At 38.9% G+C, this 26,259-nt stretch overlaps 1 protein-coding gene across 2 annotated transcripts in view; it reads right to left on the reverse strand.

Moving 5' to 3' along the window:
• GABRB3 (gamma-aminobutyric acid type A receptor subunit beta3) overlaps positions 1 to 26,259 on the reverse strand; it is a 197,944-nt gene that overhangs the window by 65,195 nt on the left and 106,490 nt on the right. The window lies entirely within an intron of this gene.

Consider the following 26,259-nt stretch of genomic DNA (forward strand, 5'->3'; position numbering starts at 1 on the left):
GTGACCAACAACAGCAGTGACCTATAATGTAAGAGGTGTGAAAGGATTAGTGAGCTAAGGGAGCTGATTTGACTTATACTGAGCTTGGAAGCATAGAAACTACTGAACTGCAAACAATGTCAGACTCTTCATCATTGTTTACTGTTATGCTCCTCTGCCTCCCTCCGACTTAGATTTGCTGGATTTTGAAACACTTACCAAAACCTGACCATCAGTAACAAATTTCTGTTTCCCAAGAAGAATAGTAAGTGTTTGGAAATGTCAAGCAAATGTTTTTCTTTTTAACATAATATAAAACACTGACAAGCAGTAAGTCCTCATTATAGACCTATTTTTAATATTTAAATCATCTACGTTTGTTACTAATTTGTTCTACTTTGTTCTAATTTGGTAAGAAAATTGGGGGGGGGGGGGGGAAGTTATTTTGCAATGCACCACAGGGAAAGAAGTATCAAAAATCTGCATTTTAATAGCTTCATCATCTTGAAAATAATAGAGACAATTAAAAAGATAACTTAGAAATGCATTCATTCCACCCATTCATGGCAGCAGTGGTGCGTGGAAAGTCACACATCACCTTGATGTAGTATAGAAGACTGGCTTATAAAGAACCAAAGCAACATGGATAAATGTTCACGTCTTGGTGCGTGGCATGCAGCATATGGCTATCTTTGGTTTATGCTGTCAAGTGTAGATGTAGGAAGGGTAACATCAACTTATGACAACTGCATTATTCAGATACAGCAAATCTAAGTTTCTAAAGCCTTCAGGGCTCTACGGTATGTCAAACATAGTTACATTTTTTGTGTTCAGTGGCCCTTAAATGTGTATCCTAATTATGTAAATACTATATTTTACATAAAACTCCTTAAGGACTACTGGCAGGGAAGTGTATACACCTTTTGTATACGTAAGCATACACCAGAAAGTGTGGTCACCAGTCTTTCAGCTCTTTTTAACCCAGGACTAGCAAAGAGCTGGAGGAAGAGATGAAGCGTTTTAGCTGCCATAAACAGAGCAATGTCTTTCCACCGATGCTTTTCACCCACTTACCTAATTCAAATAAGACATAAAAGTAACTTCTTGCACTACTACCCAGGGAACTAAGATATTTTTTAAAATGTAACCATTTCAGGCCAGAAATAAATTAGCTGCTGTACATTCAGCTACACAGGAATGTGCCGAGGATGACTAGCCAGTCGAGCATTATTCATGGCTGTGAAACCTGCTCTCAGCATGCACAGCTGATAAGCATACAGTGCATGGCCTTTTGGCTGTCTATATTTGTACCACTCTGCTTAGAGGGCTTTGCATTCACTTAGCATTGGTGAGGTCATTACAGCAGGCATCAGCGCTTCCTCATAAAACAGAACGATTGCCTGAAGCCATTTTAATCAGTTTGTAAATGGAAATGTTCCATACAGGTCAATGGCTATCAGTTGTTGGAGTGTGCATAATGTAATTAGCATGGGCTATAATTGCTATTTTTTACTTAAATAAGGGCCTTTTTGCTAAAGTCCACAGCTGTATCTGAAAAGATACTGAAGTGTCTCTTCCTCGTAGTAGTGGCACAGTCCATGGAGGCTTCATTCTCTGAACCATGAAATTTAGACTGTTTAAAGAAATCCATTATGCATAAATACTACTGGAGGGGGAGAAGGAGGGAGCTGTTTGGTTCTCCTCAATACTCAGCTGCCCTTCCTCTGCAGAATTTAGGAGTTGCCTTTCTCTTATTAATCAATATAGAACAAGTATTGATTAATACATGTTGGAGGGCATGAAAGATGTTACCACCGTTAGCATATACCTTGTAAAGCCCTCCACAGACTGTTCCCTATTATGCCACACATATTCACAAGATAGCATTTTGCCTTCTGAGTCTTTTGGACTCAGTTGTTTTCTTTCAGCAGTATCTTAGAACCATAGTTTCTGGGTTCCTAGGTAAAAAAGTTTGTGAACCAAAAGGACACTACCTTTCCTTCCAGGTCCCTCCAAGCTTCAGGAGTTCCTGCAGCTCCTCCTCAGCTAAACCACTGGCTGGTTTCTGCAGCATGCTCCTGTGTTTCTAGGTAGTTTGGTAATTAAACACACCTGGCTTTGAGAGGCAGATCATGCAATTATTCTGAGGCCAACACCACAACTTTTCCAGGCTATTGATAGTGGCTGTTGCCCTCTCGCTGTGTTTTACATATTTAAAGCCTAACTTGCATCACAAGGTAAAATTAGCACTGAAGCAGATAATTTTTTAAAGCATCAGTTCATAATGTTAAACAGAGCAAGTGACTTTCTCTTTGAATTTGGATGTTAAGGTCCATCCCCACAGTCAGTGTGTTCCTGGTTTTAAATGGCCAATAGGTGGGGGAAAAAAAGCCGAGAGGCAAAACCAGCAGCAAGCAGTAATGGTGAATTTAAATAGTATTTAGCGCTACAGAAAGTCTTGTTTTGTTATTAAGTAGCAACATTAAAGCAGCACCTGAATGTACTGGCTTAGATTAGGTTGTATTTGGTAGCTACAGTACAGAACAGGCACGAATGAATTCTTCGTTCTGACCAGTTTATGCTCTAAAAGACATACTGAGTTGTAAAAGGATGTTTGGGAAGAAATACAAATGCAATCAATCAATTCTACTTATATACTGACCTCTTATTAAAATAACAGTCAATTGTTCGTATGCCATCACTACCTCAATGCACTCAAAAGCACTAAAACTTAAGAGGTCTTTCACTGGTATTTGAGCATAAATGGGCCACGAGCAGCCTGAAACCTTACTAATGATGGCAAAATGCATAAAAATGGGGTGGGCATTTGTGTTTGAGTAGCAGAAGGGTGAGGAAGTTGAGGATAGCTCCCCTTGTGGAGGGGCAGAGAGCAATCTGATAAAATACAAAAACAAAACAGCCACAAGAAGTACAGATGTTTCCAGAAGATGAAAAGCGCAAAGCAAATGCAATGGAAGAAGATGGGGCAGTGGAGGGATTCCCAGTGCAAGAGCTCTGAATCCAAACTTACCAGCAAAAAAAATTGCTTACATGTCTGTACTTTAAGAAGGAAAGATGAGGAAAAAAGTGAGGAAAAGCAGAAAAGGAAGGGAAATGTCATTAAAGGGCACTGAAGTAAGCCTGGATCACACAAGGACATGTTTTAGAAACTTACTGTAGAGATGCATTAGCAATTATAAGCAGAAAGAGAAGAAATAAAATTAGTTGTAACCTTAAACAAACATGGAATATGAATGGAAAGGCAAGCTTGGGGCTTTTATGCATTTATCTAAGTATTGTTGAATCTTCACCAAGGAAACCAAAACCTTTGGATCTAAATGACACCAAAGATCAAATAAAAATACACTGACAATAGCTAGTGCTGGTTCAGACCTAGGCTAGAGAACGCATGAGAGTGTTTAACCATCATATACGTACAAAGGGAATTCTTTAGTAATAATTACGGAAAGAGAGACATTCAAGCATGGTAGCTTTTCTTAATAATAGCCAATGCTGAAGAAATCTTTCCAATCACATTCAGCACAATTAGAAGGTGGTGGGGGGTGTGTGTTTGTTTGTGGTTTGTGGTTTTAAACTGCTGTGTCTGACATAATTATTAATTCTTCTTCAGTGCAGGGCTCTGTGGGACAGAAATGCTAGTCTGTTTCAGATGATCAACCACTGGAATTACAGCTTCTTTGCAGCCTTGATCTATTCCATCTCCGTGATCTTTGCACACTCTTTTTGCTGTTCCTCTCCGCCGTTCCTCAGCAGAGAGGTGGACATTTTGAAGGCCAAGCATGAAAGGAAGCAAGAGGAAACTATTTTCAAGTCCCTCCTTCTCCCCATTATAAGCTCAGCAGACAGTTTTAAGGCTTCTAACAGGACTTCTCTGTTTGCAACTTGCAGTACGTGTCCCTGTTTCTGGAAGCAAGAGGAGAGGGAGGGAACAACTTGGACTGGTATCTTGTGCCTGTTTTTCTTACCTGTTTGTAGATATGGGTACCAGTGCAACAAACTTTTGGAATGTTTTCTGCTCACTGGCACTAATGTCTGGGAGGGGGGAAAAGATGATCTGAATAGCATTTCTACCCAAGTATGTCTACAGATATTTCGTATTGGCTTAAATGTAACTGTAAACTTCAAAAAAACCTAAACAAAACTTTGCTCCCTCTTCACAGGTAGGGAGGCCTCACAGGACTAATGACTATACTCCCAGATATCCTTGTTTATAATCAAGACCAAAATGCTAAGCTCATAGGCAAGATCTATTATATAAATTAACTTAAATAGTTCAAGCTGGCTTAATTTGTACTGAAAAGATTCCATTAGTATGTACATTCTTCAAACAAAAAGAAATCTGTCTACAAGTGCAGTGTGTATTTATGTGTATAATTAGTGTAATTACAATAGCTGCAAAATTAAATTCTGTAGAAACACTCTAGAAAACATGGAGTAACCAATAACAATTAGCATTCTTATTGATACAATGTGCTAACTGGCTGAAGAACTCCCTTCTAGAGACTTTTAAATGTGTTTAGTTTCAGAAAGAGCATGAAAACACAGACAGCTAAGATCCTTTGCACTGCAAGTCATTTGTCTAAATCCAGTGCAGGTTACAAGACCTAGACAGTCAGTCCCACAGAAGTGTGATTCACAGCTAATATGAAGTATCTCATTCTCATTCATGAAGCTTATAGAGCACATCACAAACATAGTTAAGACAACAATGCTGACAGATGATTAAGAACTTTTTTTTAAAGCTTTGCTAAATGAATTCACCCTGTCCAATATTTCAGTACATTTCAGTACATTCCTAACTTTATGCCTGGGCAGAGGTCACACGGAAGCAAAGGGGACGACATACATGCTCCTGGTTGAAGACACACCTAAGTGAGCTGCTGCATAAGACCTAAATTACACCCTTGTGAGGGAGCTGAGTGGGGAAGCCAAAGCCACAGAGAACACATTACCCTTTCACCCTCAGACATGCCTTCCTCAGACACAAACAGAATTCTATCAGCAGGAACTGGGATGAATTTTGCATTTGTGACAAGACAGGTGTGATTTTCTATCCAACCTAGGGAGAATGATAATACAGCGACCTCCTCCAACAACTCTGCTGGCAGTCCAGGAGACTTGGGCTTCTGAAATGACCTGAGCAGATCTCAGCTTGGCCTTCCACCTCCTGTGTAATTATGCTGCTTTTCAGGATGGTAACATCGCAGTCTTAAATTAAATTAAAACTTGAAAATCCACAGACAAAATGCTGAATTTGAATTTCAATCTGGATTTGAAGGGCTGTTTGCTGGAATTGCAGTAATGTAGGAGGATATAAAACTCTCTCTGAAGAGCAGGATAACCTCTGCTAGCAGATCTTTGGAAAGTATGTACCATTCAGCTAAGTATCTGAGTTAAGGATGCAATTCTCAGGCAGAAATGACTGAATTGTACCTTGAGATGGCAGTGCCACTCACTACTGTTTCTCAGTCCAGCTGTTTCTTGTGATAAACTTACTGACAATTATAGTGATCAACAAACTAATGGAGGTCTTCTTCAAATAAATGGGTTTTGGCCATAAGGTCTTTTCAGCTAACAGTGTTCTATCACATTAGCAGCAGCAAAAGAATAAACCAAAGCATTTCCTCAGACATGACTAGCTTCAGTTTGGCTCCCAGCTTGAGAAGCTGCTGATTCCCAGGAGAGCATGGTCCATCCGTGGATGTGTGGGGCAGAACCACTCTCGTGCTGCTGGGGCTGAGATGGCACCAGCGGGTCATACCCTCCCCTGCCGCAGGATGGTGGGCTTGGCTTCCAGGAGGAGGATCTTGCTATGCCTTCAGCTGCCTCCCGCCCTGGCAAAGGACTGACTGCTGGTACCCATTCTGTGCATCAACAGGAGACTGCAACCTTCAGGGCTACCAGCCTGGTTCTGCTCCCTTCATAAATAATGAAAATTTTATGTTAAAACTATATAGAAGATACATATCCATATATCCAAAGAAAAGATGACTTTTTATGCTACTGATAAGGAGTCCATAGGTCAGCCCGCATCTTTGATATCTAAGATGACAATATTAATATTTCTATTATCTTTGAGAACCAGGGTACAGAGCTACTCTGAGGAATTTTACACATTATTTTCTGCACATTGTATTACTGGGTTTATATTATAATAGAAAACAAAAATCATTCTTTTTCTGGCATACTCCAGCTTGCAAGAGGAGATCAAGCACATTGTGTGAACAAGAATCCAGAGGGAAAAAAAAGAAGTCTAGATGTTTGATATGATAATTAATTTACCATAACAAATAGAAAGAAAAAGCATTTGGCAGGTGGTGATGGACTTAGTGTTGCTGCTAGCAAATTTTAGTTTACTTTCAGTAAGAGCATGTTCACTGCATAGTAACCTTGAGTTCACTTTGCCAAAATCAGTGGAGAAACAGCCTGTCAACTGCAATAGATGTAGCTGGCTATAGCCAGCTGGCCTAGAGTACTCACTTTCAAAGCAGTGAGTCGGCAAGGCTTGTCTGCCTTCCATTTGAGGGCACGAGACAGGGCACCACTGCTCATATTTGTCTTTGCCTGTACTCTGCAGGTTGTCTTCTAGACACAGGGCATATCAAACGCTAAACAGTAATAATCTAATTTTATCTGAGCATTTATGTTTAATGAGGTCCACGTTGTTCCTTCCTGTACATTGAAATGTATCATTTGCCAAAAAAAAAAAAAAAAAAAAAAAATTCTTCAATGAAAAAAAAAGAAACAGGAAATGAGGGCTGAAGAGACAAGGACTACACAGTAAAAAAAAAAAAAAAAAAAAAAAAGAGAAAAAGCACACAAATATGGCTTGAACCATCTAAAACAATTTCCTAGCTGAGAACTCTAAGCTTCCCTACAAATAGAGTTGCTCCCTTGGAAATATTTTATAAATCACTATTCTGCTGGCAAACAGTATGTAACCTGTTAAGCTCCTAGAGATGTTATATCTACATCAGAAAAGAACAGCTCTATTTTTAGCCACAAACATGTTCTGGTTAAAGAAAAGCAAAGTAAAGCCACGGCAATTAAACCTAATAGCTGTGCACAGCAGTCCTGTCAGGCTGCCTCTCTATAGGTGAATGGAAAATGCTGGGGGACTAAAAGCTCTGTAGCTGAAGGAAATTGCACAATTAATATGATTTTCTGATTTGGTATTTTTAATCTCTTTTTTTTTTACGGGAAAAAAGCTATGCATTTGAGATTTTCTTCTAATAAGGGAAAACATTTCAGTGAGATATGTTCCTCCGATCCTACACCTTATTCCTTCCAAGAATTAGAAACAGAGTGATTTTCAATTTCTTAGAGCATATTCTGCTACAGAAGAGAGGAATGAGAGGAAGATGTAATCACTCACCATTTGGCTCTTTGCTTTCCTTTCAACTCCACCTCTAGTCTTTAGATCCTCAAAAAACCCTAAAAACCAAAAACCCCAAGCACATACTCACAAAAACCCCACAACAAAATACAAAACCAAGAGAAATTCCTAATACAACAAAATGCTCATTTCTTTTTTCAGATATTGCAGTCATTCTCATTAGCAGACCTTTCTTTGGCCCAGACCTGAGAGTGCTTGGTAAAGCCACTTGTAATATACAAAACTCAGGATAAACAGGTGTTAATTATGTTTTGAAGAGTCTCTCAGCATTTTTTGCCATGTTGCATCTCCAAAAATTGTCTGTTCTGGAAATTTCAAATAAACCTCACGTGAAGTGAGATGTAGCTGAAAAGGACCATTAGAAGAAGCAGGAAGGTATCCTGGGATATTATTTGTGGGTAATTAGGAAAGTAAGAAGAATCTTACGAGCTTTGTAAGATTTTTAAAGGATGCAAAATGGCTAAAGATTTGGAGTTCTAATCCTTATGCTTACCTACAGGCAAATACACCTTTGGAGGAAACAAGGGAGTAACAAGATTGTTAAAATAGTGAAACTGAGCTCTCTTCCACCCCACTGAGAGACACACATTTTTCAAGGTAACTGGCAAGGAGGTTTTACAGCCAGCAGTGTCGTAAGATGTCACTGTCAGGATGACACTAGTGCCTGAATCAGAGAAGCTTCCTTCAGGTTTGCAGTGGAAAAATGTAACCCCACTGAACTGGAAGAGATCTAGCGTGTCAAGGCTTGTGCCCTCTGCTGTACAGGGTATAGCACATCTGGCCCTTTGTGTCTTACATCTGCAGAGAGGACTCGAAAGCTCTTCCATTTGATACTACAAAGGCCAGGCCAGAAAATAATCAGTGTTTACCATCCAGGCCTCTGAACAGGACACTGGGGACCAGCATTCAAGGCACATCTCAGAGTCTTTTCTCTGAGAATGAGGTATTGCAGTGCTTCTGCTCACAGGCTGTGATAAGGGTCAGTTGTACATGCGAAAAAATGGCTTATAACAGGCACATCGATCTGAACTTGCAGCACCTGTGCACATTTCTCCTATTTGGAAAACTATGATCAGTAGCAGAAGGCTTCCCAATGTGTCTATAGGGATGCTGGAACTGGATATTTAAAAAGAGGGTAAAAAAGGATTTCAAACCACAGCTACCACAAATACATACTCTCAAGGTTCACTCATTAGAGTTCCCTCTTCAAACAAAGCAGCAGAACCCATTTACAATCTCTGAACAAACCTAGGCTCTCTTTGAGAGTCTCTGTGCAGCCTTTTCTTTATACAACCACCCTGTTCTTACATTCCAGCCAAGGTGAGCTTCATGGAGAGAAGCACCATTTCCTGTGACACTCCATCTTAGTCAAACGGTTCACTTCCAAATCACTATCACAAAGATTTCATTTTTCTTTTCTTCAGAGAGCAGACGCTCCTACCCAGTCAGACCCTGAGTCTGAAGTATCTCTTCATCTATAATAAAGGTGTATCACAGCAGTTACAAATAGGGATGTTGAGTTAATAAACACCGAGGACCACAGCCTTGTTTGTTACAGCTTTCTATCTCTGAAGGGCTGCAAGGAGGGAAAGCAGAAATCAATACATGCAGACGGTGGGAACACCGAGTAACTGCCAAGGTGGACATACGCAGCAATCCAAAGGCTGGGGGAGAGGCAGGGGAAATGGAAAATCATGAAGAAGTATAAAGAATCCACAGACCAATAAAAGCTCTTCTTCAAAAGTTTTGTCCTGTTGTCTTGCAGAGAAAATATACAGAAAAGAAATTCCTAGAGGAGAAAGTTTTTATTAAACTAAAATCATAGTTCAGAACTTATTTCAATAACTAAAGGTAATACAAAAGTATTTCACTCACAGTGAAATAATCATTAGAGAAGGAGGAAATTAAGTGTTAAATACTTATTTATTTTATGTTAATGTTATAAACTCAAAGAATCAAAAGCACTGAAAAGCTTGTTATCCACACAGCTCTGGGTCTGTCCAAAAGCTATTCACGTGGAACAACACAAAAACCAACACCAAAATAAAACCGAGTTCAGTAACTCAAAGATATCACTTTTCCTCGGAACAAAATGGGTTCATTTTCATCAGTGATACAGCAAAACGAAATTATTTACATTCACTTTTAAATCTTTGTTTAATCATAGAATTATAGAATCATTTAGGTTGGAAAGGACCTTTAAGATCATCAAGTCCAACCATAAACCTAGCACTGCTAAGTCCACCACTAAACCATGTCCCTAAGCACCACATCTACATGTCTTTTAAATACCTCCAGGGACGGTGACTCAACCACCTCCCTGGGCAGCCTGTTCCAATGCTTGACCACTCTTTCAGTGAAGGAATTTTTCCAAACATCCAATCTAAACTTCCCCTGGTGCAACTTGAGGCCATTTCTTCTTGTCCTATCACTTGTTACTTGGAAGAAGAGACCGACATCCACCTTGCTACAACCTCCTCTCAGGCAGCTGTAGGGAGCAGTAAGGTCCCCCCTGAGCCTCCTTTGCTCCAGGCTAAACACCCCCAGTTCCCTCAGCTGCTCCTCATCAGACTTGTGCTCCAGACCCTTCACCAGCTTTGTTGCCCAGTATCATCCTCTGGGATCCACACAGAGCTCACAACAGAAGCTGTAATTTAACTCAGCTTGAACAAGAGCAGAAGATGGAAGTCCATGTTCCATAATGTTTTACTGTGAACCTTTCCATTATGTTACAGAAGTTCAGTATGTCACACAAAGGCACAGCGGTTACGTGAAATAAGACTTACACGTATCTACAAAGCAGCAGAAGGAGAAAGAGGCTCACATTAAATTGTTAATTTAACAAAAATATAATTGCGCTTTTCAGCCTGAAGCCAGTGTTACATAAGTACAGTAATAGAGAAAAATGGTTTCCATGCAACATAGCCAGATAATCTATCTGAATAAGAAGCTATTTTTAGTTTTCATGCAAAATTACTTCTTCAGATGAAAGCATCACTTTCACTATACTCAAAAATTACTTCTCATCAGTCAAAAGTATAATGTGTTTCATCTGTTTACATGTTTCGCATAGATATTTTACCTGATACATTTCTTAAATGCTAAAATCTATTAAAATACATATCATTTGTCCTTGATAGTAGGATATTTTATTCCAGTAGGTTCTATGTATTAAAATGAATAAACACAAGGTTTTCCTTGAAAACAACTGCATTGTTGTGTGCTGTGAACAGAAGCCAGTGATGTTTGTGATACTAATTGTAATTTTTTAAGACACCAGTGTAATTTCCTTGTAAACCAATTTCTCACGATGGTACTCTAGCATAATAAAGCTTGGGGTTTTTTCCCAGATTATCCTTTAACAACCTCTCTTTGCCCATTTAAAATTCTTTCGCTATGCTGAATGCATGGCACTTACACACACAGCTCAAAAACTACAGAATTCAGAAGACGCCATTAATTATGATACTGTTCTGTATTAAGACTGCACTACAGGATTAATTTAAAACAGGACGCCACACCAGAAGTTTCTGAGATAGTCCCTAAGCAAAAAGTACTTACTACACCAAGAAAACTTAAACAAAATGAACAAGCAGAGAGGAGAGCACGACAGTGACGGAAGTCATATTGCTGTCACAGAGAGAGAGTGCCTTGCTTTTTATATATAGACACATAAGGCAGGATGACAAAAGAAGTGGGAATGCAAAAATGGCAGGGGAGAGGGAGCACAACAGGAGAGAAGATGGTAGAAAAGAATAACATATTAAAAGCAATTGGCTTAGATCAGGGGTCCTCAAACTTTTTAACCAGGGGGCTGGCACGCGGATGCAGTGGCAGGCAGTCATCTGTGGCTGCTTGGTTTCTCCCCCCAACCCCCGGCGGCGGGGGGGTGTGGGGGGTGGTGGTGTCTGTAAATACCGGGGGCCAGACTAAGGACCCTGGGGGGCCGTATCCGGCCGCGGGCTGTAGTTTGAGGACCCCTGGCTTAGGCAGACAGTTAGTGGATGGACAGATGATGACAGGAACTAAAGCCCTGCAATTCCAGTTGTAACTCAGCAACTCAACACCAATCACCCTCAACCCAAGCCACCAGTGAAGTAAAACCACCTCGGACACCAGGCAAGTGGCTATAACTAATAAAGTTTACTTCACAAACAGGAATGCAGGATTGTGAGTAAAATCCCTTCACGATGAGCTACCATCCAGCTTCTCATTTACTGAGAGCAGCTCTATGTCCTCAGCAAGAGCAGCTGGTTATTTGAGCTGAGGGCACAATCACCCAGGTTTGTCTGTGTACACTTGTGTCTTGCCTTTAAAAGACCTAGTGATGGCCACCGTGATTGTTCAGATTAATGGTTTTCCTTTCTGACCAGTTCTGCATGTGTATGTTAGGAAAATCATGGACTTAGTTTATACACATTCAAAGGTAATAATTCAATTCAGCACTAGCAACTCTTTTTCTTGAGAAAAAGAACAGTTATTTAGTGTAAACACTTTGTTTACAGCCCAAACTGAAAAATAATGCTGGTTAGCCAGCTGACATATTCCCAAAGCATCTTTATGTGACACAGGAAAACTCCCTCAAACAAGGACACCACCACAGTAATGAACAAGGAACTGAGATCTATTGCCCTCATAACACCGTAATTTAAAAATGGAAATACCTTTAAGGGGAAATCCGAGGGGAAACTTAAACCCAAACAGTGACTACTTCTAGAAGGGAAAGCCAGAAAACAGAACTCCTAAAGGTGGTGAATCCCAGTTCTGGGAAACTTTCAGAAGCTTTTGCAAAGTCAGTGGATTCTTCTCGCATGCTCTCTCAGTCTCTCACAAAAAAAAAAAAAAAAAAAAAATTGAAATCATACTCCCAATACACCCATAAAAGCATGTGTCAATTTTCTGTACCTATATTTCTCTATCATTGCATGCTCTCCCTGGGTTGTGCTAATGCAGTGGATACAGAGCTTCTTCCTGAAGCACATTAGTTGAAAAAATAATTGACAAAGCACTGCACTGCCACAACCATCAGACTTCCACTGCTGTGGCGAAGGCAACAGAAGTACTTGAGGCCACAAGAAGGAGAAAGCAGTGAAGCCATCTTTGCAAGTGGAGAAAATACTGACAATACAGCATCCTCAGTTCTCACAGCAGTAAGTCCACTTTTCCCTGAAACAAGATGTCAATGCATTGTCCTTAATTTTTAATCTGTTGTGAATTTTAGTGTTGCTTCACTAACACTAAATTCAGAAGGTCAGTATATGTTAAGCAATCAGGCCTTGGCTTCAGTTGAATGGATTACTAAGATAAATTATTATTTTCAATGGTTTTGATATCAAACACACAATGGAAGATTTTTTTTATCATCCTTTACGTTGTTTCATGTGTGTTTCATAATAAAAATTCCTACCACGGCACCACACTTGTAATAGCAACATAATAAAACATCCAAGATAGATAAACCTTGAAGAAAAAGTAAACATCAAAATGAACAAAAATACAAGTCTATTAATGAAAAAGTAGAGGAGAAAAGAGTAAAGCCTAAGGCTTTGGGGGCTGAGGTTTCTTTTTTTTTTTTTTTTCATTTTACAGAACAGTATTTAGAAGACTATGTAAGATATAGATGAAATATGTAGAATACGTGCATTATCTCATCTAAAAAGTACTGCCTCCAGAGCCTTATTTTTAGGCATCAGTCTGGGATGAAGGATGAGCTTGACAAAGGATACATAGCTCTGCATACAGAATAGCTTGACTGTCACCTGAGACAGCAAGAGCCAGAAAACTCCAAATAACCACTCTGTGTGTATGGGGAAATCTGTTTTTATGAGTAACAGGGCATTCAGGAAAAACCTTTTGGTGCTCTAACACCCCTGAATGTGTAGTAGGGGAACTAGTAAATGAGTAATGTGCTGGCTGCCTGGGAACCTAGAAAAATATGATGCATCTTTGTGGACCTTTCCCTGCAAGTCTTTTGCAGAATTCATAGCAAGACACTCCATTAAGAAGTGTGTCCCCTTATGCTATACACAAACGAAACTTCAGTCGGTAGCTGTAAATTCTTTTTTGATTGCTAGTATTATTCAGCAGGTCTTTACTTAAGGGGTTTCTGTTTGGTTTAATTCTATTTTTTAAAATTCAAATAGTACATTTTAGCTGTGTTTCAGCTGGGCTCAGCCTGAACACTGCTACAGCAATTGTTGGCACAGTTTTTGACCAAATGTGTTTGGACTGAGACAACTTGGTCATTTAATTTAATTAAATTTCTCTACTCTTTTCTCTTTTTCATCACGTATAATTTAAGCCATGTGTAGAATCTTAGATTAATGCAGCAGTGAGAAAGCAAATCTTTCTACTGGCAATTTCTTCAAGCAAATCTTATAGTTAGTGTTAATAAATTAAGTCAGGGACGGAATGAGAACAATCTTACATTTAATAGTTTTTAAAACATTGTATATATTAGGAATACTAAAAATTCTCAATGTTAGTATGTCAGTGGTGTTACTTTATACTATATACTCTTCAGCTGGCACAGTCCCCAAGTATATTGCTGATAAAGCACAATAGCTGAAATCATTATGCCACTAAGACACTTACGATGTTGGACCAAGCAAGCTGATTGCTATTATTAGCATTTGCCTTTTGATGCAAAATAGTAACTCAGAATATAATTCAATGATAGAGCAAAGAAAAAGAAAAAAAAAAAAAAAGAAGCACCAATTTCACCTGTGGTGCAATTCCAGTGAATATACACGAGGAAGACTTTGGATCAATTCATCAACAAAATCTGTTGTACTACATATGTTCACTTAAGTGACAATGACTTTATTTTGAAAAAGTGCTGAAGCAGCACAAAATAAGCAAAGAATCTGTATGCAGCAGAAACTGCAATTACCTGAGGTTCTCCTTGAAGCGCCAATCTTCTTTAGCTTTCATAGCAAGATTATCATGCAGGATTTTCTGGTATTTTGTTCTTAGTAAACTATGAAGGCACACTGTGGGGTTTTGTGTTTGTTTCCCAGCCTGGTATTGAAGACTTATGTTCTAAGACATTATCATTCTGTTGTGATGGGAAAACCTTGCCTGTTGCTATTCTGCTGTTTTGAGTTCCCAGTTTCAGTGTTGGAGCAAATTAGTCTCTCTGCAACTACTGAGCTGGACTACTTCTTCTTTCTGGTGAACACTGAGCAAAGTTAAAGCACACATACAGAGTCCCACACCCCTATAATCATGACAGGAGCCATTTTTGCCCACAACCAATCTTCTAGGGTCAAAGTTGCCTCCTTGACTCCCATTTTTAAAGGTGCAAGCACTTTGTAAGCAGCATTCTGCTTTCTGGCACAATTTCATTGGAAATCTACTGGCTTCGTCTGCAACCTACGATTCAACAACCAGACAGGCAGGTAGCATAGCCAAGGCTGAAAGGATATTCTTACAATCCACTTAATTCCCTTGTCCACACAGGTAGCCAATCCCAATCTACCCTTTAAAACTAAAAAAGATGAAAAGGATTATTACACATGCTTGTATTAACAAAATAAGCAATGAATGTTAAAAGCAGTAGCAACAAATTCCATTATATCACCAGATGCTTCTTAAAGTGTATAATACTTACTATGCTATATGTTAAACAACCAAAAGGTTGTCTGAAAGGGGGGGGGGGGGGGAAGAGTCCGAAACCAAAAAAGAAAAATCTGATCACCCATGATCTGACAGGCCCAGGAAATTCCATAAGCAACATATGAAACTCTGTTGCTTTCAACACAGATTTAGAGGAACTTTTATCCACCAGAATGAACAGAACAATAATTAAACTTATTACTGTGCCGGAAGTTTTCTAATTTTTATGCTATCGATTAACTGCTGGCAAAAATTAGTTTATGTGTCTTGCATTTTTAAAAGCAATCTATGCCTACTGCCCTCTGGACAGTCTGGGTCTCTTAAATTACAGATACTAAGAATTTTAATAACTGAGTGACTGATACTTTCTGGATCATTAGATGCTGAATATAAAGAAAGCAGCACTTCAGTGTTTACTATCCAACGCTGGTTTTAAGCAAATATCCAAAACCACAAAGAAGTCTTCTTCAGCAGGAATGAAACTATCTGGGCAAAAATTATCTCAGTACTTTTTTTTTTTTTTTAAACAAAACACAAGTTTCCTAATGGGATTTGGAAAACCTCTTCACAGAGAGCAACAGCCAGGCCACTCTTTACATTCTGAACAGGAAAGCATGCAAACGTATGTGTGGGAGTGGGAATGGATGGGGGAATCTTTTAATGCAAATTGTATCACATAAGGATTATTTTATATTGCACAAACTGACTAAAGTTACATAATAAAATTGTAGGGAAAGCTAGATTTCAGTATATTCATTCTTCTACAGTAAGCCTATCACAAGCCACTAAAACCCCAAATGTAAAAGGACTGATCAGTAAGGGTAGAAATATCAGAACATGATCCTACTCTCTCTCTTTCCAAAGTGAAATTTCATGGCGTTCTTTACTAAAGCACAGATCTGACTTGAACAAAAACTGAAACATAATTTAAGAAAATCCCCCCCAAAAAATTTTCTTTTAAACCACAGCCCCAAGCTATTTGCAATTATTTATGTGTTAACTAACAATTCCCTTCAATTTTTTCTTTTGGGCAAATTATTTTTGTGTAAATGTTTGTGAAATGTCCTAGTGAGGTCGTAGAGAGAAGTACTGTACAAGAATTCACTCACTGCTGGCCTGATTTATGGATCCCTAAGAAGTCGAGTGTTAAGCTGTGAATAAAGAACAGTAGCTGTTGATATCGGAACAGAAAGAAGACCATTTTAACCATGGTAAGCAAAGTCAGGGAAAGCGAAATAAGGAAAGGCGAAAAAGTTGTAATAAAGACTCCAGTCAATACAGAGAGAAGGTGATGGCAAGGGATGTGTCTAATCATGCTCCTGACTACTTAAAACATGCACTGGGTATCACAAAGAACTGGGATTTTCACAGCACAACAAAGTTTGAGAGAAGCAAAATCTCTGATACAACAGTTTTGTTACGTGACGCATACATTAGAAGGTCCTCTACAACTTGAACCACCATAAATATCAAAATCACAAAGTGGTAACGCTAAGGTAATGGAAACAGCAAAAAGATGGGTTAGAGTGATCCATCAACATCACAAGTGCTAGTCAGCAAAATTCCCAACACAAATTCCAACACCCACAAAAGGAACGCAGCCTTGTCTAAACTGATGTTTTTAATTTGAAAATCTGTCTTCATTTGTGTAACTGCTGAGCTAGCATTAACCTCACCACTCCAGCTGGAATGGGATGCCTAAACTGCAGAAGAGTATGACTTACAGACTTTACCTCTTTGCTGAGTTACCAGAGAAGTTCCCCAGCTACAAGCATGCTCCTGAGCGAGAACGGTGTGCAAGGTGAAGGATGCAGGAGCACACATTGGCTCACGTGCCACAAAATGTTCTGCAAGAACTGTTTATTACACACAAACCTGTACAGGTATCTGTCCGTCTCATCAGTTTGACTCATTTATTGCCACATGGGCACTTGCAACGGCGGCAAGCAGTCATTAAACAAACATAATGGCTTACAGTTCACCCAGTGTTTTTCCATCTGTAGATTGGCTGAGAACAACAAATGGAAGCTTTTGCTACTAAAGATTTGTTTCCCAAGTTGTACAGCTTAGCCTGGTAAGACAAACAAGCTTAGGAGAATTGTTCCTGGAATGGAAAATGATGACTTGTATCAGAAGAATGCTTCGAAAAAAACCTGGGGTTTCCCTCTGTGGCACAATATAATGGGTGAGGATAAACAACAAACAATCTCTAAAGAAAGCCTAGCCTGGTTATTTGAAGATTACTTCAAGGCTATAGCTGCAGTTATAAGACTCTCTGTCTAGGCTAATTTAACCTGCTGACATTTTGCTGTGAAGGTATTTTCAGCATTTTGAAGTTCCGAGTCTCATGGGGAAAGGTAACACTTTCCACAAGACACAGCAACGAAGCAAGATTAGCAAATAGTCATAATTTCAGCCTGAACGCCATTCTGTGCAGCCTAACCTAGCCCTGATGGTTAACATTATTCTTTAACTCCTTGCTGACCACATCCTCCTAATTTTAATCATGTTTCACACAGGGCATGGTGGAGTCCTCTTCTCTGTAAACAGGTGAAATACTGGCTGCATTTAAATAAATCCACTACAGCTTTATGGGCGTAGGAACAGAGAATGGGAAAGTACCATTAAAATTACTGAATGTCACCCTTTGCGATGGCAGGATTAGATGGAATCGCCATTCCATCCCCGATGAGAAGTAAGAGTAATTTACTAACCAGTGGCATTAGAAAGGCAGAAGTAGCCTCTTAAATTAAGATTCATCAGCCAAATACTGGTAGAGACATTGTCTTTCCTACTGTAATACTAATCATCATGAAAAAGGTAGCACTTCCAGTTTGCAAACCTAATGTTCTTATGCCCAGAGCATTTCTATCGGCAAAACTTAAATTGCTTCAGTGCTTGTAGAAGGCACATTCAGCAGTAGTATAAATATAAGCAATGGCTGCTCAGGTGCAGTAAAGAGTGCCTTCTCCAAAAGTTAAAGAAGGAATCTCACTTCAGATTTATTTTTTTTTTTTTACCATGGGATGGAATCAGCAGCCTTTGAGAGTTATTTTAGATACCAGTTAAAATGCATCTGATATGGGAATGCCAATGGACAAAAAACCACCATTATTTCCAGAATCTCCCATACAATGCAAACTGTTTGACATATTTTGGGTAGGTGCCTCCTGATCAGCTTCAGGACTAAAATGACCCCAGATTCATCCTCTGATTGTGTGCCAGGGGCATCTTTAACATCCAGGTGGACAGTCAGTGACAGCTGACAGCTAAAATCTGACACAAGAAGACCTGCCAGATGAGGTCACTTTAGTGTCTATATGTAAGACAGTGCTGCATTCCTGTGTATTGAAGTTATCAGCGATGTTGGAGTAGGTCTGCCTCAAAAAGTAATCTGATGGACTGCAAGGGAGAAGTTGTTTAGACATGGCAGGTTTTCCTGCATGGTAGGTGACAGACAGGAGGATTCAGTAAATGCAGCAAATACACCACACAAATAAGAACAGAGAATTAAAAGGTCCCACAGCAGGACTGCATCACGGCATAGCAGTACTAGCCAAGTCCTCAAAACACAACAGCTCTATCAGGAAAGTGATACCATCACTTCAACAAGTTCAGCCATTGCATATTCTGATATGACCTTGGAAGCACCAGCCCACTGAGATTAAACTTCACACAGTAATACAGCCTGCTCTAACCAGTTTTGGTCTGAATGACTTGAAGTTCACCATATTGAAGTAGATGGCTGCAAACAGAGCACAAGCTATTTGCCTCCCAGTTTTGTTTTTGAATGTGGGGTATTTGCAGGAAAGGGACATTAACACTGTCCCATCATTGTCTTGTTCAGAACAGTGAAGTCAGAAAACTTCTAGTAGGAAAACATTCTGGCATTCACAAATACAGAGGAAACAGAAGAAACAAAAAAGCAGAAAAACTAGAAAAACCTGCACTTCAGAAATATCAGAGAAGTATTCTGCTGAACGGAAGTGGATGATACAAGAAGGCGGATGCAAAGAAGATGAAGACCAAGATGAAGAAAAAGGGCAAGAGGCCCTAGGATCATTTTTTAACCTAGTTTATGTTCATCGCAGCAGAAATAGAGGAAATTTCTCTTGAAACTTACCTTCCATATCTATACTACTACTGCACCATTCATTTGGAGTGTCCCCTAAGCCAAAAGCTATTACAAGTGCAAAACAGGAAACTGTATCCTATGGAGCTGGGCAGCCATATCTCAGCTGTGGAGGAAATTACTGGACCTTTTCATAATCATATAGAGTTTAAAAAAGGTTTTGAGATATCTAGTCCTGTAAGATAGTGGCTTGCAGATAGTATTGACAGCCAAGAACTTAAAAGTTTTATCACAATTTTTTCATCATTCACTCCATTTCAGCAAGCATAGCACTTCAGCCAACATCTTCCTAAACCAGATAGTGAGGCACTTAAATATACTTTTAAGAACATAGGTAAGTGGTTTGATGCCTCTCACCTGCTGTATGCAGCAAAGACCTGTTAACTAAACTTTAAAATATTATTAAACATTTCAAGTGATAATAAACATAAACAAAAATATTGTGGGATGTGATGCAGCAGGAGAACTGAGCACGTTCCACTTCATGGTCCATTGGCAGACTTCTTGAAAAAAGGCATCTCAGGCTGAACATAATTACCTGATTACATTTGATGAGGATACAAATGATGGCACCATATTCCAACATTACTAAAAGGAGTACAAACATTATTGAATCATCTGTACAACTCAAAGCACTCAATCATTATTTTACACACTGTTCTACAAAAGCAAAGTAGGCAAAGAAGACTTTTTCACCTGAACTGATCAAAATTCCAGCCTGGCCTAAGCAGGGTAACTCAGATCATTCTTTCCAGAGTCATTCAATAAAAGCCTACTATACATCTCAGTAGAATAACACGGGGCAGAAGAATGAGTCCTGTACTTAAGACCCAGGTGAAAAATTTGCCACATTTAATCCAACTACAAAATTAGTAAAATTATAACTTGTGACAGGTATTACCATTAGGGAAACCAGGACAATAAAAATAGTATTTTTATCAGTATTAACAGTTCTTGAACTTCGTATGCAGTATAATCTTTCTGTTCCTTTAACTTCAATATTCACTACCACCAAAGTAAACAATTTACTTTGCATTTCCCCTATATTTCTGTGCCAAATATTGACTTACATGTGTTTGTTTACCAGGAGCTTCTCCTCAAGATATTGGTGCTACAGAACATCAGTGTTTCATAGCTGTGAGCAAGAGTAATTCAGGTCAGTGTTTGCTAAAGTGGGTTTGTTCACCTCGGCATGTGAAAATCTGGAGAGGGATTTGTGATTCATCCCTTGAAAGCACACAGTAGCACTGATTGATAGGATCAGGAAAAATAAAGAGGGTTCATTTTACTTTAAAACTGGAGCATCAGTAATTAAGAACTATGTTCAAGTTCTCTTCTCTAAACTGCAAAAGCAGCCTTAGTCCTGTACTCTGATCGCTGAAAGAAACTTCAGCAGTTTGATCAGCTTAGTATGTAGAACCTCACAAGGTTTAGAATATTTTTTCTACATTCTCCAAATCAAAGAATTTGTCCCAAATACAATCAGTTACCTTAATTAAATACACTAGAATTCATCAGGCTGTGAAGTGGTTTGGCAGCAGCTTTCCACATAGACTGAAACCTCTGCAAACACCAAGCACAATCTTTTCCAACTTTCCAGCAGCTATCATTCCATCCCTTATTTTTCAAAGAAATGGGCACGGACATCAAATAAATGGTTTGAAGTAGTCCTAGTAAAATTATACTAAAGCTCAGACAACCCAGGTCACATTTGTTCTCCGTTCCCTTAAACTTTTCACTATACGGCAAAGTTTTTCCTAAACGTGTCTTGCAACCTTGATTCAATTTAATCATGTTTTAGCTGTTATACAAATAACCTAAAATGAGTAATTTTTGTGATTAACAAATATAGTAGGACTGCAGCTTCCAACCCAGTTTTGTTGTTTATTGTATTGTTTCAAATCTGTTCAATGAATACACATTTAGTTAGCTAAAGGACTAGCAGTTCACTGAGAGGACAAACACGGAAGAGCCTACTGAAGGATAAATACGCATGACACAGGCATTTATCAGTTCTTAATCTGGTTTCATTGTCTGTAAAGCCTACTGCACATATGCAAATAAAACTCTCAATTATAACAAAAGATGTTTTCAAACCAAAGTATGCCACATTGTAGCCAGGTTTCAGGTAATGAAACTAAACTACCTTGTCTATACCATTGATAAAATACCATGCAGACATTACAACTGTCTATAAAAATACTGAACAGCGGGAGAATTATTTATTTTGTTTTCTCTATAATATATGTGTGAAGGGATTTCAATGCAACCTTCTTGTTGCCGTTCTCTATGAAGTGTCTGAAAATTTAAATAAAATGGCTGAGCTTCAGAGCTGTCTGGCCAGGGAGGTCTCACTAGGAGGAGCAATAATGAATCATGGTATTTTTCAGATAATTTGGGCTCCTTCCTTCTCCAACATTTTCAGATATGCTTATTGGAGAAATACAACTAGAAATACCTCTGAGAGCTCCAGGCACGTAGCTGGTAAGTATAAGAGCTACAATATTAAGTACTATCCACTTCTATAACCAAATCTTTCCAACCCCTACCAGAAGTGAAAAATGAACTTTGCATTATATACAAAGGCCTGATGGTAGACTGAAGAAACTTAGCTACTGCTTACTTTACAGAGCCTGTATAACGTGCTTCTTTCAGTCACTTATGACTTAACGTTATTCCAAATTCACGCCAATAAGGACTTTGTAGAGCCCTGCATAAATGCTTTTTAAAGGACCAACTTCGTAAGAGAAGAATAAAAAAAGATATCTGCTTCACTAAAAATTCAAGGAAAAATAAATCTTACAAAACTCCTGTGATTTGTAGAAAACACATTCTTTTCCTTTCTTTCTTTATGTATGATGGACTGTTCCAAGTTCATCCCTGCAACTCTGCTTCACAGTCCTGACCACCTCCCTCCGATTTCTTACCCCATCTATATGCTTATGGGCATACAGTCTTCTGGACTAGAGAAGTTCTGTTCAGTGGAACGTATCTGTTATACAGGAGCTCAGCATAAAAAAGAAAGGCGCAGGAAACAAACAATGCTATTGGAATCACATAAATTACAGAAGAACTCCAGGTTCTTTAGAAGTTTCTAGCCCTTACAGTTGCAGGAAAAAAAAAAAAAACAAAACAAAACACTTTAAAAAGTTAATTCTCACTGCTCAAAACCCACAAACAGTGGAACACCTTACAGATCGGGTTTATATCTGACAAACACTAACACAATTCAGCTTTGTAATCAGTTTCAAGATGCGATGGCCATCATTAGACTTTGCATCTGGCATATGGCCATAAAACAGAGCACTGAGCCTTCTGCCAGATGATCCCTGCCCAGCTTAACACTCCATTCCAGCACTGCCTCTCCCACTTAGCAGTGAATATAGATTTCTCATTGCCCCAGTTCCACACTAATTCTTGGAGGTTACGATCATGTCACCAATATGATTTAGACCCTGATTCAAAAATTTATTGAAGACAGCAAGTGTTGGATCAGTTCCTCAAAGGCAAACATTAGAGGTCTAACACTTCTTCATTCTCAGCCATTTGGCAGTGCTAAGGATCACAATGGTGTTACAGAAGTACCTTTTACTCAAATGAGGTATTTACACCCAAAATTACATTATTCAGACTTTAAAGGTGAGTTTAGAAAACTAAAAGATCTGAATGCTACCCAGTTTCCCCATACATTGATACCAACAAGCACCTATAAAAGCATTGTGCAAATAATCTCTCTCAGAGCTTCTGCTCACCTGGGGTCTCCGGTCTTGACATTCAGACACAGACCTGAACTGACACCCTAAGGCTTCAGATCCCTCCTGAAGTTTTTCTGTTTGGTTTTTTGTTTGTTTGTTTTTTGCTTTTTTATGGTGTCTGCTGCTGTTCATTTGATTTCACTCCCAATTTTAATAAATGGATTAAATTTAATGACGCCTCAACCTTGAATCCAAAGCCATCCAGAAGTGCAGGCCACACTCCGCTTCACCTGCAACCCACACACACAAACTGGTTAAAACCAAATGGAAGTGTGCAGGAAAAGAGGATCTGATAGGGGCTGAAAGAGCAAAAAAATAAATATGAAAAATCCTGCTGAATGGAGATTATTTTGTTGTTTATATGCATATCTTGGAGATAGCAGAAGATACTGACTGATCCCACCAACCTTGTCACTCAATGATTTGAAATTGCTTCTTCCTAAAGTTGTTGGCATGCAGTTTACAAATGGAGATTTCCACCAGTTAACTGTAAATCTCCTCCACAGCCTGACATACCCCACTGACCACTTCTCCTTCACATTTGCTCAAACTACCGCCATACAGTTTATTATGTCCCCTCTAATGACTCTGAATTGCTCCTTATCTTTCCAGTACCTCTAAACTACAAGCAGAGATTATCTCAGGATTACGGTATTAATTCAGAGTGTATCAGGTGGTCAGAGAAACTATTCTTGTGCCTGATCTGATGTCACCTAAACCTTACATCAATTTGCCATTCCTTCATTGATAAGTAAAAAATTTCTAATAAATTATCAGCAACTATTTTGTCTTTCTTGATCTTCCTATAGAATGTTCATTCTGGCTTTAAAATTTAAAATGTAAAAAAGATTATGTGGCATAAAACAAAATGCCAGTTAGTACTGTACATAAGAATTATGTTGCGCTTGAACTATCCAAGTATGAGGACAATGTGAAGGGAAAAATAAGGCTTTACTCATATTTTACTTTATATCTTAAAGTATAAGGTCATTTATCAAATTGTTTTTAAATGGACCATGAATCTTGAAACTGCATCTAATAAACTGTTCCACAAGTAAATCCTTTTAAAAGCATTTCCTCCCCAATTACAACACCAAGTCAGAAAAGCATGTTTATCTGCTTTTATTTAGCAAATTGTTTAACATCAGGAGTGCTTTTAACTCTGCTGACCAGAGCGTGCCTCCCCGCGATGCTGAACCTAGGCCTTAAAACATCACTGCCGGATTGAACCACCCTGGCGAGGCTCGCCCCTCGCTCCCCGTCCGTTCCGCGTTGCTCTGCCACGACACCGCTACAACCCAAGCAGAAGGGACTCCTGCAAAAGCATGGCTGGAATAGCCAGGATGCTGCCGTTTCCAAGATGCTCTTCAACAGATGGACCAAAAGGCAACCCCTGCTGCCAGATTACAAATTGTCGGCCTTCGGGATGCACTCCTTCAGAGGGCTAAGTGTGTCCCGGCAGAGCAGAGAACACCGACAACACTGACCCACAGCATACACCGTGTCCCTTTCATTTCTTCCTTCCTTTTGCAGTTGGTGATCCCTCTTTGAAGCAGGTACAGGGGCCAGTGCTGTCAGCAAGGGGGAAAAGGGGTTTCAAGACCACAGCTGCTGCAATGTCCCACAGCCTGTGGTGAGCGGTACCGGTCCCTCAGGAGGGAGCAGCCCTCCATCGCCTGCCTGTGCCGCCCCGCTCCAGCTCCTTCTGCCAGTTCTCAAACGCATTAACTGGGAACTGGGAGAGTTAAGTAACCTCAATTTGATTTAATCTATTGTCTCAGAGGGTACAGAATTTCAACCTCTATCTTATTTCTGGTGCAAGCAGTAGATTTAGGATTGAAGGAAGAATAATTATATTTTTTTTCCCTGAGTCTTCATTTCTCTGCTTCTTCATGATACAGAAAGTAACAAAGATAGCGAGACAACTTTTATCTTTTAAAATAGCTTCTATTCCCAAAAGGTGAAGCTGCTTTTGCTCACACTTTTACTTGAGAACCTGATAAAAACATGTAAGCCAAAATGAAGAATTCCAGTCAGAAATCATCCACACTTCTAACAGATGACAACAAAAGGACTAGGAAGTTATTAATATAATTGAGGGAGGTTCTCTACATTAAAGAAATTATTTTCAATTAACAGACAGAAAACCTACCAGAGACTCACTGGGTTGCTCTGGGAGTCTGGAAGTCACTCAAAGCTTATTTAGAGAGTTTTTCTCCCAGTGGCCGCTCTGCTGTGTTATGATACGCCCTACGTGTCACTGCAGTACAAGAACTTGCAACAAACTTCACTAACACTAGCATTAGAAATTTATGATGAGCTCTCCAAGTATAAAAGCCCATTTAAAATAACTGACAGAAGGAAGAAGGTTAGAATTGCTATTACTTTTACCAGACTCTGCAGCAAAACCAATTAAAAAGTATACCTTGGAGTTTTAGCTGCAACATACTAATAAGTAAAAGCCTACAACTGGTTTTGAAAACTCTAAATATAATAGTGAAAATGCATGAAAGAAAAGCAGAAGCAATTTTTTTCACTGCTACTTCTCTACATTTTGCTTGCAGTCATCTAATTCATTATTTAAAAATACTCAAAAACTCTGGTAAAAGGAAATACATCTCAAATATTTTTTTAATCCCATAATCTTATCCAAGTAAGTACTTGGGGAAAAAAATGCTCACAGTGGGAATGGAAACAGGACTCAGTTTTACTAGCACCACAGGTCTGAAAGAGGAATACTCTTTAGAACAGTATTTTTTAGGGCACAAGAACAAAAAAAGCGTTGAGTGAAACAATACAACATTTAGTGTTGGCTTATCTTACTCTTCTTTGAGAACACAGAACACAGAATTATCCATGATTTTACTCTTCTAAGATGTTAACTGGATTTGCAGAAAACGGACTGCAACTCAGGACTGTTCCTTGGAGGCAAATGCCTACCTTGCAAGGAGAAGCAGTTCAGACACTACAAAATTCATATAAACTGTTCAAGTAGAAACACAATCTGTACAAAAAGAAAAATGTCATTTTGAAAAATCAAATGACAACAGGCCAGGACATATTTATGCAAAATTTTCAGTCTGCCTTTGTTGATTTCTGAAATTATGACATAAAGGAAAATAAAATGAAAACTCAGATGACTAATGTTCTATTAAGCAATCAACAACTTGCTAATAATTACAAGCTTGTCTATGCACTATTACATGAATAATTTTTACATTTATTTTTATCCTAACATGCACACAGTACTGGAAGTCTAAAGCATCAGTTAAGATACAGTCAAAATTATAAGAAATATCTTTTTTCATGTTAATGTATTTTTAGTAGTCACTACAGGGACATTTTTAAAGTTGGGATTT

Source organism: Falco rusticolus, chromosome 2, assembly GCF_015220075.1.
Source record: "Falco rusticolus isolate bFalRus1 chromosome 2, bFalRus1.pri, whole genome shotgun sequence".
Lineage (NCBI taxonomy): Eukaryota > Metazoa > Chordata > Aves > Falconiformes > Falconidae > Falco > Falco rusticolus.